A 14,442-nucleotide genomic window follows, 5' to 3' on the forward strand; every position below is an offset into this window, starting at 1 on the left:
ATTGTGTGCAGCTATTAAAATTTCCCAAGAGACAAGAGTGAAGGTCACTCATTCCGATTTAGATCTTGTCAGTCCCAGTTTCCTGAATATCATTGGAATCTCATGCACAATGATGATGCTGTGTCAGATGACTGTATTGCAACACCATATGAACATAAACTGTGCACTCTTACACTTTTCCATGTGCTATTTCAGCTTCTGCCCATAAGGAAGCCTGTAAAAATAAGTGATATTATTTTATTACAAGGTCTTAGGGACATGCATTATTCAAAGGTGATATATATATATATATATATATATATATATATATATATATATATATATATATATATATATATACAGTGAGGGAAAAAAGTATTTGATCCCCTGCTGATTTTGTACGTTTGCCCACTGACAAAGAAATGATCAGTCTATAATTTTAATGGTAGATTTATTTGAACAGTGAGAGACAGAATAACAACAAGAAAATCCAGAAAAACGCATGTCAAAAATGTTATAAATTGATTTGCATTTTAATGAGGGAAATAAGTATTTGACCCCCTCTCAATCAGAAAGATTTCTGACTCCCAGGTGTCTTTTATACAGGTAACGAGCTGAGATTAGGAGCACACTCTTAAAGGGAGTGCTCCTAATCTCAGTTTGTTACCTGTATAAAAGACACCTGTCCACAGAAGCAATCAATCAATCAGATTTCAAACTCTCCACCATGGCCAAGACCAAAGAGCTCTCCAAGGATGTCAGGGACAAGATTGTACACCTACACAAGTCTGGAATGGGCTACAAGACCTTTGCCAAGCAGCTTGGTGAGAAGGTGACAACAGTTGGTGCGATTATTCGCAAATGGAAGAAACACAAAAGAACTGTCAATCTCCCTCAGCCTGGGGCTCCATGCAAGATCTCACCTCGTGGAGTTGCAATGATCATGAGAACAGTGAGGAATCAGCCCAGAACTACACAGGAGGATCTTGTCAATGATCTCAAGGCAGCTGGGACCATAGTCACCAAGAAAACAATTGGTAATACACTACGCCGTGAAGGACTGAAATCCTGCAGCGCCCGCAAGGTGCTGAAGTTTGCCCGTCTGAAGTTTGCCAATGAACATCTGAATGATTCAGAGGACAACTGGGTGAAAGTGTTGTGGTCAGATGAGACCAAAATGGAGCTCTTTGGCATCAACTCAACTCACCGTGTTTGGAGGAGGAGGAATGCTGCCTATGACCCCAAGAACACCATCCCCACCGTCAAACATGGAGGTGGAAACATTATGCTTTGGGGGTGTTTTTCTGCTAAGGGGACAGGACAACTTCACCGCATCAAAGTGACGATGGACGGGGCCATGTACCGTCATATCTTGGGTGAGAACCTCCTTCCCTCAGACAGGGCATTGAAAATGGGTCGTGGATGGGTATTCCAGCATGACAATGACCCAAAATGCACGGCCAAGGCAACAAAGGAGTGGCTCAAGAAGAAGCACATTAAGGTCCTGGAGTGGCCTAGCCAGTCTCCAGACCTTAATCCCATAGAAAATCTGTGGAGGGAGCTGAAGGTTCGAGTTGCCAAACGTCAGCCTCAAAACCTTAATGACTTGGAGAAGATCTGCAAAGAGGAGTGGGACAAAATCCCTCCTGAGATGTGTGCAAACCTGGTGGCCAACTACAAGAAACGTCTGACCTCTGTGATTGCCAACAAGGGTTTTGCCACCAAGTACTAAGTCATGTTTTGCAGAGGGGTCAAATACTTATTTCCCTCATTAAAATGCAAATCAATTTATAACATTTTTGACATGCGTTTTTCTGGATTTTCTTGTTGTTATTCTGTCTCTCACTGTTCAAATAAATCTACCATTAAAATTATAGACTGATCATTTCTTTGTCAGTGGGCAAACGTACAAAATCAGCAGGGGATCAAATACTTTTTTCCCTCACTGTATATATATATATATATATATATATATATATATTCACAGGTCTCTTACACCTCAACTTAAGGTGCCAGGACGGTCAGTTGCAGCTAGAAATTGACAAGAATCTGAAAATGAAAGTACATTTATTAGGTGCACAATTATTTGAGACTGTGAAAGTAGGCAAAACCAGCCCACTTAAAAATATGTTTAATGCTGCAGTGTTGTGCCAACAAAATTCCCTATAGTAAAGAAGCTTTCAAAGTAGTAAAATTAAATGTTTCTAAATATACATAGTGAGAGCTACAGTATATAGAGCAGTAAACAGTAAAAAAACAAAACAAACAAACAAACAAAAAAAAATGCTAAATCAAATCAATATTTGATGTGAACGCCCTTTGCTCTTAAAACTACATCAATTCCCTAAAGTTCACAGAGTTTTATAAGGAAATCAGCTGGTAGGTTGTTCTATATATCTTGCCAGAACAGCCTCAATGTTGGTTTCATCTGAAACATTGTCTATTATTCTTTGCTCTTGTCTACTGACATTCAATTGCAGACGATATAAAATAAGCTAAAATAAAATCAGCTAAATATGTTTAAAAACGAAGAAGAAAATGCGGTGCCTAAGACTTAAGCCCAGTCTTGCCCCTAAGTGAGTGTGTGTGTGCGTGTGTGTGTGTCCCATGATGCACTGGTGTCCCATCCAGGGTGTAATGGAACCTCTCACCCAGTGTTTCTATGATAGTATCTGGATTCACTGTCACCTTGCCATGATGAATCAATTAATAAATAAAGGACACCAATTTAATCCATAAAAATATGGTAACTATTCCCAAACCTCATTAAGAACTGTAGATATTGCCTTGTTTTCCTTGTATAATTTATCTGAAATAAATGCTGCTTCTGAATTAATTGGACTCCAGTATGAACGCCTTTTTCCATTTCAGATACATTGCTAATCCATGAAATAGAATGTCATTACATGATGAAGAAAAGCTAGTTCATGCTTTTGTTACCTCTAAGTTGGACTATTGTAATACCTTGCTTTCTGGATGTTCCATTAGGTTCACAAACAAGCTCCAGTTAGTCCAGAATTCAGCAGCCAGAGTCTTTATTAGAACCAGAAAAATTTATTACATTATCTTATCCACACTGCATTTTCCCCCAGTAAAATTTTTCATTGTTTTAAGCCACTGAATGGTCTTGACCCACAAATTTTGGTCTGTTATGATTTGCCATGCATGCAGACTCTTTATTAATACCTAGAATAATGAAGAATACATAATTGAGTAAAGTTTTTCCTACAAACGCACTTCCAAAATCAAGTCCCAAAAGCAGTTATGCCAAAGTCTCAAACTTGATGATTACCACCTACAATAATACTTGATAATTCCACCTGCATACTGTAGACTTGTGCCTTCTAATAGCTGCTGCCGTAATCATAAAGACTGTTCTCATACCAGAATTCCTAGTGAAAATTTTTTTCAACACACTTAGTACTGTGTGCTGTTACTCTTCGTCAGCTGTGATTTAATATCCCACTGTCTGGTGTCACCCAGAAGAGGATAGGTTCCCTTTTGAGGCTGGTTCCTCTCAAGATTTCTTCTTCATGTTCTCTGAGGGAATTTTCCTTGCCACTGTTGCATCTTGCTTTCTCATTACCGATCTAAATCTATATCCAAATTTCTGTAAAACTACTTTGTGACCATGTTTATTGTTCAGATAATATATAAACAAAATGGAATTGAATTAAATTAATACCATAATTGTCCCATCTGACTTCAACTCTTCTACATCATTAGCTGAAATGCACCCAGACCATGACAGAGCTGTCACTGTGCTTCGCAATAAACTTGCATATGTGCAGTCTTATACTTCTCACCAACTCTTCTGACATACTGGTGCCTTTGTGAACCAGAAATCTCAAATCCAGACTTATCTCTGTATAAAACTTTCTGCTACTGCTTGTTAGTGAAATAATTCTGCCTCGCCTTTCTGGAAATTAATGGTTTTATAGTCACAACCAGTTTTCATGACTATTTCTTGAAGATGTCTGCTTGCCCTGGACATATTTCTTTCTGTCCCTTACTCTTAAGACCTGTTGGTGGGTCTAGACTTACATAACTTACTCTTGTAACTACATACCTTTCCTAATAAGTTTATTGTAGTTACTCGATGGTGGGTATTTCAATGCACCTGTCTTCAATTTATCCAGTTTCTTTGAATTTCTTTAATAGTATGAAAATCACACTGTGAACAGTGCATTTATATCTGTTAAAGTGTTTTCAAGACTCTCCCCATGGCAGTCCAGTATCTGTAATTACCTTCTAAAATTGTATTAACTAAAAAGATAAATAGATAAACTGGATTAATACATGTGCAGTGCCCTCCACTAATATTGGCACCCTTGGTAAATATGAGCAAAGAAGGCTGTGAAAAATTGTCTTTATTGTTTAACCTTCTGATATTTTGTTTAAAAAAATTCACAAAATACCCTGCTCTCATGGATATCACACAATTGCAAACAAAACACAGGTTTATAAAAAAAAAAATGTTTTTAAATATAGGTGTGCAGCAGTTATTGGCACCAGGGGTATACATATGAGGTAACACATAGGCCAAATTCCCTTAGTCATTCATGACAATGGGTAAGACCAAGGAATATATCTGTGATGTGTGGCAAAAGGTTGTTCAGCTTCACTAAAAGGGAGGTGGCTATAAGAAAATTTGACGAGCAATGGAAATGCCTATTTCCACCATCAGGGCAATAATTAAGAAGTCCCAGTCAACTGTAAATGTTATGAATCAACCTGGAATTGGATGTGTCTATATTGTCTCAATGCACTGTGAAGAGGATGGTTCGAGTGGCCAAAAAAACTCCAAGGATGGAGAAAATCTCAAAGCTGGAGAATTGCAGAAGTTGGTTGTGTCTTGGGATGAGAAAGTCTCCCAAACTATAATCTGAAGTCACCTACATCACTACAGGTTGTCTGGAAGGGTTTCAAGAAAAAAAGCCTCTACTCTCATCCAAAAACAAACTCAAGCATCTTTAGTTTGCCAGACACTACTGGAACTTCAAATGGGATCAGGTTCTGTGGTCAGATGTAACCAAAATAGAGTTTTTTGACAATAAACACCAGAGGTGCTTTTGGTGCACACAGAAAAGTAGCCATATGGAAAGGTACCTCATGCCCATGGTGAAATATGGTCAACACAACACGAAAATGGTTTACTGACAACAAAATCAAGGTCCTGCCATGGCCATCCCAGTCCCCTGACTTGAACCCCATAGAAAACCTGTGGGATGAACTGAAGAGGAGAGTCCACCAGCCTGGACCTCAAAATTTTAAGGATCTGGAGAGATTCTGTAAGGAAGAATGATCTCAGATCCCTTGCCATGTATTCTCCAACCTCATCAAGCATTATAGGAGAAGACTCAGAGCTGAGCAAAAGGAGGTAGCTCATTGACCAAAAGGGTGGCAATAATTGCTGCACACTTATATTTAAATTTTTTTTTTTTGAAAACCTGTGATTTGTTTGGAATTGTTTGATATCCATGAGAGCAGAGTATTTTTGTGTTGTTTTTTTTTTAACAAAAGATCAAAAGGTTAAACAATAAAGACAAATTTCCACAGCCTTCTTTTCTCATATTTACCAAGGGTGTCAATATTAGTTGAGGGCACTGTATATATTTTATTGATTTATATATTTTGTTTATTTAAACATTCAGGGTTGTGGGTGCATGGCCCCTTACCACTGCATCATTTCAACAGGCTGAGCTTTCCATTATTCATCTTGTAGGGTATGTATGATTAATAGATTATCAAAAACACTACAAACCATTTCACACAAAGATCTGTTAGCAGCTATGAACCTTGACTCAAATTCAGATAACGAAAGGTTTATCTTAATGTGCTATTTCTAACACTTTATCGATTCTACAGTAACCGCTCATTCACAGAGACTTTTATAACGAACACTCCACATAATCTAAGACTAATAATAAACACAGCCAATCAAGTTTAGTGTACAAAGATAGTTAAATGGATGTTGTTTTGTTGTTGTTGTTATTGTTGTTTTTGCTCCTCAATATGGGAATTAAAATCTTGGATGTTGGGCTGCCTTTTTGTTTGATTTTCCGTCTCTTCTCATAAGTGTGAGCATGACTCATGAACAGTTCAATATTACAGTGATGTATCTGATCATTTAATTCACCAAAATTCCAGCAAGATTGATGAATAATGTAGACACGCGATTTAATGAAATTTTAGTGAAAGACAAGCTTTCTGTGCAGTCTTCACAAGCATTTACCTGTGGTTTATGTCTCACCCTTTCTTCAGTACATAATCTCATCTGTATGCTATAGGCTTGTACCTAAGAATGTCTGCAGTAATCATAAAAACATCTGAGTTACGCATGTAACCCTGATCTCTGAGAAGGGAATGAGACATTGCATGAGCTTAACGTTGTGAGAAGCGCCTTTGCGCGTGACCGGTATCTGAAGTCTGTTTAAAATCATGCCTATTTTAAAGGCCTGCCATGCTGAGGTGATGTGGCATTTTGTGTGTCGAGTGACTATAAAACAGCACCTGTATACCACGTCATAAGCTTATTTTTGTCTGAAGCAAAGACACAATTTACAGGCATACCCCAGTATGACAAAGCTAGGCAATGTCTCGTTCCCTTCTCAGGGAACAGGGTTACATGCATAACCCAGACATTCCCTTTCAAAGGGAACTCAACAATGTCTGAGCTTCTCAGTGTGGGAACGAGTATACCTGTATAAACATCTGAGCCTGAGGGTCACTACAAGACCCTCAAGCACAGGTCTTGAAAACCTACTGAAAATGCACGAAAGTGTACAGGTGTCCCTACAAAGGTACTGAGGGATAGTTTCTGAAACTGAAAACAGAGCAGTATTTGGAATATGCGGGCATCGATCCCGCTACCTCTCGCATGCTAAGCAAGCGCTCTATCATCTGAGCTAATCCCCCATTCTTAAAAGTAAGATCTCCACATTACCAGACAAGGTGTAAGATGATTGGCAGACTACACAAAAGCATGAATGTGTACAGGTGTCCCTACAAAGGTACCGAGGGATAGTTTCTGAAACTGAAAAGAGAGCAGCATTTGGAGGATGCAGGCATTGATCCCGCTACCTCTTGCATGCTAAGCGAGCGCTCTGCCATCTGAGCTAATCCCCCCTCCTTAAAGTATAGATCTCCGCATTACCAGACAGGGTGGAAGATGATTGGCTGAGTAGATAAATGTACACAGGTGTCCCTACAAAGGTACCGAGGGATAGTTTCTGAAACTGAAAAGAGAGCAGCATTTGGAGGATGCAGGCATTGATCCCGCTACCTCTCGCATGCTAAGCAAGCGCTCTACCATCTGAGCTAATCCCCCTTCCTTAAAGAAGAGATCTCAGCATTACCACACAAGGTGTAAGATGATTGGCAGACTACACAAAAGCTTGAATGTGTACAGGTGTCCCTACAAAGGTACCGAGGGATAGTTTCTGAAACTGAAAAGAGAGCAGCATTTGGAGGATGCGGGCATTGATCCCGCTACCTCTCGCATGCTAAGCGAGCGCTCTACCATCTGAGCTAATCCCCCCTCCTTAAAGGATAGATCTCCGCATTACCAGACAGGGTGGAAGATGATTGGCTGCGTAAACAAAAGCTTGAATGCCTACAGGTGTCCCTACAAAGGTACCGAGGGATAGTTTCTGAAACTGAATACAGAGCAGCATTTGGAGGATGCAGGCATTGATCCAGCTACCTCTCGCATGCTAATCCCCCCTCCTTAAAGGATAGATCTCCGCATTACCAGACAGGGTGGAAGATGATTGGCTGAGTAGATAAATGTACACAGGTGTCCCTACAAAGGTACCGAGGGATCCTTTCTGAAACTGAAAACAAAGCAGCATTTGGAGGATGCAGGCATTGATCTAGCTACCTCTCACATGCTACGCAAGCACTCTACCATCTGAGCTAATCCCCCCTCCTTAAAGGATAGATCTCTGCATTACCAGACAGGGTGGAAGATGATTGGCTGAGTAGATAAATGTACACAGGTGTCCCTACAAAGGTACCCAGGGATAGTTTCTGAAACTGAAAACAGAGCAGCATTTGGAGGATGCAGGCATTGATCCAGCTACCTCTCGCATGCTAAGCCAGCGCTCTACCATCTGAGCTAATCCCCCTTCCTTAAAGAAGAGATCTCAGCATTACCACACAAGGTGTAAGATGATTGGCAGACTACACAAAAGCTTGAATGTGTACAGGTGTCCCTACAAAGGTACCGAGGGATAGTTTCTGAAACTGAAAAGAGAGCAGCATTTGGAGGATGCGGGCATTGATCCCGCTACCTCTCGCATGCTAAGCGAGCACTCTACCATCTGAGCTAATCCCCGCTCCTTAAAGGATAGATCTCCGCATTACCAGACAGGGTGGAAGATGATTGGCTGAGTAGATAAATGTACACAGGTGTCCCTACAAAGGTACCGAGGGATAGTTTCTGAAACTGAAAACAGAGCAGCATTTGGAGGATGCAGGTATTGATCCAGCTACCTCTCGCATGCTAAGCGAGCGCTCTACCATCTGAGCTAATCCCCCTTCCTTAAAGAAGAGATATCATCATTACCACACAAGGTGTAAGATGATTGGCAGACTACACAAAAGCTTGAATGTGTACAGGTGTCCCTACAAAGGTACCGAGGGATAGTTTCTGAAACTGAAAAGAGAGCAGCATTTGGAGGATGCGGGCATTGATCCCGCTACCTCTCGCATGCTAAGCGAACACTCTACCATCTGAGCTAATCCCCGCTCCTTAAAGGATAGATCTCCGCATTACCAGACAGGGTGGAAGATGATTGGCTGAGTAGATAAATGTACACAGGTGTCCCTACAAAGGTACCGAGGGATAGTTTCTGAAACTGAAAACAGAGCAGCATTTGGAGGATGCAGGTATTGATCCAGCTACCTCTCGCATGCTAAGCGAGCGCTCTACCATCTGAGCTAATCCCCCTTCCTTAAAGAAGAGATATCATCATTACCACACAAGGTGTAAGATGATTGGCAGACTACACAAAAGCTTGAATGTGTTCAGGTGTCCCTACAAAGGTACCGAGGGATAGTTTCTGAAACTGAAAAGAGAGCAGCATTTGGAGGATGCAGGCATTGATCCCGCTACCTCTCGCATGCTGAGCGAGCGCTCTACCATCTGAGCTAACCCCGCCTTCTCAAAGGATAGATCTCCGCATTACCAGACAGGGTGGAAGATGATTGGCTGAGTAGGTAAATGTACACAGGTGTCCCTAAAAAGGTACCAAGGGAGAGTTTCTGAAACTGAAAACAGAGCAGTATTTGGAGGATGCAGGCATCGATCCCGCTACCTCTCGCATGCTTCACTAGCTCTCTACCATCTGAGCTAATCCCCCTTCCTTAACGAAGGGATCTCAGCATTACCAGACAAGGTGTAAGATGATTGGCAGACTACACAAAAGCTTGAATGTGTACAGGTGTCCCTACAAAGGTACCGAGGGATAGTTTCTGAAATTGAAAACAGAGCAGCATTTGGAGGATGCAGGCATTGATCCCGCTACCTCTCGCATGCTAAGCAAGCGCTCTACCATCTGAGCTAATCCAACCTCCTTAAAGGATAGATCTCCGCATTACCAGACAGGGTGGAAGATGATTGGCTGCGTAGATAAATGTACACAGGTGTCCCTACAAAGGTACCGCGGGATAGTTTCCTGAAACTGAAAACAGAGCAACGTTTGGAGGATGCGGGCATCGATCCCACTACTTCTCACATGCTAAGCAAGCACTCTACCATCTGAGCTAAACCCCCTTTCTTAAAGAATAGATCTCAGCATTACCAGACAAGGTGTACGATGATTTGCAGAGTACACAAAAGCTTGAATGTGTACAGGTGTCCCTACAAAGGTACCAAGGGATAGTTTCTGAAACTGAAAACAGAGCAGCATTTGGAGGACGTGGGCATTGATCCTGCTGTTTCTGGGATCTTAAGCAAGCATTCTACCATCTGAGCTAACCCCACTTCTTGAAAGAGAGGATCTCTGCTTTACCAGACAGGGGGTATTTCCTGCATAGATAAATTTATGAATGTGTACAGGTGTCCCTAAAAGGTACTCAGGGATAGATTTTCACATTAAAAACAGAGCAGAAATTGGATGATCCGGGCATCGATCCCACTATCACTCACGTGTTTAGCAATCAATCTACCATCCAAGCTAATCCCACTGCACGAACACGAGGACCTCCTTATTACCAGACAGGGTGTAAGATTGGCTGTGTAGATAAATGTATGAATGTGTACAGCTGTTCCTAATAAGGTACTCAGGGACAGTTTTTGACTCAGCCAAGTTTTTTTGAGCTGGCCAGTAAGGTGCTACCAGCAGCAGACATCTTGCAGATCTTGGTGAACTCTCGCTATAACTTGTGGGAGCAGAGTGATCAGGGAATCTTGACAACGTGTGTACCATGGTGTCCAGCCCTAATGGTGCAGGAGGAATGAGGGCAATCCACAGCAGGCAGTGTGTTGTCTACTCAGAGGCGAAGACATCCACTTCCGCTTGGCCGAACCTCCATCATATGTACTCCACCATTTATGGATGGAGCCCTCCAATCCCCGGGCCTCAGCCCCTGCTTCAGCAGGATGTCTGCACCCACATACTGGTTGCCCGGAATGCACATTGCACTTACTGAAAAAAACTTTCCCTCTGCCCAGAGAAGAATTAGTTGCCCCTGCCTGAACTGGGGGCGCAAACGTAACCCTCCCTGGTAATTGATATATGAGACCACTGCTGTACTGTCTGTCACAACTAATGCACGGCAAACTCTCAGCTGAGGAAGAAATAATGTCCGTGCTAGGAATACGGCCCACATTTCTAGGTGATTTATATGCCACTCTAGATGAGGGCCACTCGAGAGACCGTGAGCTGGACAGCCGTCTAAGACCGTACTCCAGCCTATGAGGGAGGTGTCTGCCATTACCGTCTTCCGATAAAGAGACACCTCTAGAGTGTTACCTGAGGCTAGAAACTGGTGACACATCCAAACCTTTTTTTTTAGTGTAGATGGTTATGTATATGGCCAAATCACAGCTACACAGAAAACAACTAGTATTAAAGACGTCTTTAGCTTGTCCTTCTAGGGGAAATCTTATATGTAGACCCCTACAATAGAATGTCTTCTTAGTTGGGACTTCATATCATATATCTACAAAGGAAAAAATGTGTTCTTTTCTGTAGTTAAAAAGATAACTGTGTCTTTACACAATCACAAGTGCACATTACAGGTTTAAGGTGATGATTAGATTTGGCAACTATGCTCTGCACCTTATAAATTAACTGCCAGGGATGTTCTACTTGTGTGTGTACATGATTAGTAAGCTGTATAATAAAACTCCATAGGCTCCATAAGATGAACAGGGTTTCTCAAAACACCAACATATTCCTTAAACTTGTATGATTAAAAAGACAAACACTGCCTATTACGATTTATTCTCCTATTTGCTTTTTCTGTTTATTATTCCTCATTCTGTTTATTTGACACCTGCTACCTGTTAGGTCTGCCTCGGTCTCTTGTGTGTATTGTGTGTGGCACCTGAGAGCTTTTTAAAAGATGTGTGTGTAGCCTCTGGTCAAAAACTGTCTCTTGAGAAGAGCAATAGGGACCCATAAGGGTTTTAATGGAATGCCAGGGAGACTGATGTGGACACTTGTTCCGAAATGTGATTTACTCTTGCCTGCTGAGTGAGAGAATCTGGGTAAATAAGTGGCATGGAAACTATCGTCATAGAAACTGTTGTCCTGCAACAGTGCTGAAGGGGGTCAACAGTGCTATAAAGCAAAAAAGGCAAAAGGCAAACCTAGAGAAGTCCAGAATAGTTAATGAAATCATTTCACAGGTTTTTAATGAGCAAAATTGTCATGTTTGGTGAGACGGGTAGTGACCCTTTTTCTGGTCTTCCAGCTGTAGCCAGTGTCTTCTTTCTCTAAAAAAAACAAAAGATATAGAATATTCTCATTAGGCTTGTGTCTGAACAATGTATTGCACACGTAGTCATCTTCTGGCTTTTTCTCAAAAAGATCACACTGGGCCAAAGGTGTTGAGTGCTGTTAAAGCAGAGATTCCCAACCACCAGGCCATGGTTTAGTACCAAGCCAGGAATTATTTGTTATATAGGATTATATGTAATCATTGATACTTTATTTCTTTATATTTGTTTTAATCACTGGGATAAAAAATAAATTTCACAGAAGAGCCATGCGGTCTGTAACACTGTAAAGTGTTTTTTGAATACAGTGTAAGTAAGGAATAAAAAACAACAGAGCATGCTGTTACAGGAAAATAATCAATGATGTAATGTGTGACTCAACTCAAAACTGAGTTATTGTTATGACCCAGAAGCTGATTATTTTCCAGTTACTGTATCTGAAATGTATCAGTCTGACACCACAGCAAGTTTCCAAGAATTACAAGTTTTTCAGTAATTAAAGATTGACCCATTGTATTTTTAAATAAATTTAAAGTTACATTTAATGCTGTGAAATGTCCACAAAACATCCCCTCACCAGCTTCTCTTTATTTGTTCTTAAAGGTAATAAGACGAAAAAAATTCAACTTGTCATATTATCAAGAAAGCAAAAAGTCCACTGTCCTAAAGACAGTGTTAAAATGTGTTAAAAAAAGACAGTATTAAAATGTAGAGGTACAGCTTACCTCTGACAACACTGGAGACTGAAGAAAAATGCTAATTAAATATCTCCTTCAGAAAACCTAACTATTTTAACAATTGCATATTGCAAAAAAAAAACATTTTTGTTGAGCATTCATCATACAATTTCCTGTGTAAGTTGTTTCTATAGAAACAATAACATCTTAACATGAGTGCCTTAATGAACCTTGAAGCCAGCACTATCAGAACTGCTGTTTTGGAAAATTAGTCAACCCCTTCTGACCAATCAGAATCAAATATTCAACAACTCTGTAGTATAAAAAAATATTAAGCAACAAACAGAGACAAGATGCATTTTAATTCTGTCTATCAGGTAAGATCAGTGCTGTGCCCATATAACACTTACGACACTATGCTTCCTACTTTTTCCCACTTACAGCTGAAAGATCAATACAGTTCTAATTTTCTTTTTCCTGCGTGGGATCATTATTACTAAACAAGGCATCAGTATAGTGCAGTAGGACAAGAACATTGAAATTTGCTAGTGAGGAGTGTTAGCACTCACATGGCAGTGCAGCATGATGGTCACACAGAGCTCTCACAAACAACACGCATTGCTCAAAATGAGGGGGTGTAAAGGATTACATCATCTCTGAGTCTGATAATAAAACCCAAGAATTTAAAAGCCTGAGAAGCCAAGTTTCATCTATGCTTTCATACATGCCATATCAAACTACTGCCAATGGTGGCAATAAAGAGAGAATAGATATTAGCACTTTGCCTCACCCTTCTGTCACTGCATTGCATTGCGTATGCTTAAGCTTCTGCATTGTGGTTTTTCATTTGTTTGAATCTCTGTGTGTGCGCGTGTGTGCGTGCGTGTGTGTGTGTGTGTGCGCGTGTGCGTGTGTGTGTGCGCGTGTGTGTGGGTGTCTATGACATTGAAATCCAGAGCATGCTTTTAAGATTGATGTGTGGGAGGCAGACTCCCCATGGTGCCAGTGTAAGGAGGTGAGTATAGACATCAGCTTTTAATGTTTCTGTTGTACCTTCAAGATCTTTTCTGCCTCCAAATCTCCCCATCAAACTTCTGTACCTGAAGGAGAGTGGAGCTGAATATAGCTACTCATAGAAAAAAAACCTCTGTCAGAACCCGTTTTTTAAACATGACTCCAAAAATTATTTGGAATATTGGAGATGTTCAGCTGTCATGTTCTAATAGTAACTCAGTAGAACTATGAAGAGGTAACTCTCACTTAGACATGGAGCTTTTATTTTAAACATGGTGGTGAATTAGAACTGTATTCCTTTAAAAAAACATTTACTTCCTCTCTGTCTAGGAACAAAAACATTAACTATACAGTCCCTCCAGGATTTTGTAATCACAGTTATTAAAAGTAAAACGCAAAAGGAAACTCTGCAATATTTGAAGGACCTTGCAAATTTTCAAAATTACAGCAGATTTTCTCCAGATTTGGGTCAAGACGCATCATGTGCATCATAACGCGTATATAGACAAAGCCCCTTTGATTCACATGCATCGAACATGAGTACAGATAAAAAGGTCTCATTTACCAACAAACATAACTGTGAAAGACTGTATAAAACAATTTTGTGCAATTGCAATTTCACCAATTCAATTAGGTGTCCACAAAAAAGCACAAAAAACTCCGCAAATTGCACCACAAATTTTGAAAAATGCCGCAGCAAAACCAAGCATTTTTGGCTGCAACAATTGCAAAAAAACTCTGCAAAATCCTGTATGGATTGACTATAGAGTTAAATGGTCTATATTCCGAAAATGTAATTTTTCTTGTATTGATTGGGTGGCC

The 14,442-nt window shown here is 40.5% G+C and overlaps 3 non-coding genes across 3 annotated transcripts; all 3 read right to left on the bottom strand.

Moving 5' to 3' along the window:
* Positions 1–7,446: 7,446 nt before the first annotated feature.
* trnaa-agc (transfer RNA alanine (anticodon AGC)) lies at positions 7,447–7,519 on the bottom strand. The gene has a single exon. It is a non-coding gene; the product is annotated as a tRNA-Ala (tRNA).
* A 928-nt stretch (positions 7,520–8,447) lies between these two features.
* trnaa-agc (transfer RNA alanine (anticodon AGC)) lies at positions 8,448–8,520 on the bottom strand. Its single transcript has one exon. It is a non-coding gene; the product is annotated as a tRNA-Ala (tRNA).
* Positions 8,521–8,859: 339 nt separating this feature from the next.
* trnaa-agc (transfer RNA alanine (anticodon AGC)) lies at positions 8,860–8,932 on the bottom strand. The gene has a single exon. It is a non-coding gene; the product is annotated as a tRNA-Ala (tRNA).
* Between the last annotated feature and the right edge of the window lie 5,510 nt (positions 8,933–14,442).

Source organism: Ictalurus furcatus, chromosome 14 (assembly GCF_023375685.1).
Source record: "Ictalurus furcatus strain D&B chromosome 14, Billie_1.0, whole genome shotgun sequence".
Lineage (NCBI taxonomy): Eukaryota > Metazoa > Chordata > Actinopteri > Siluriformes > Ictaluridae > Ictalurus > Ictalurus furcatus.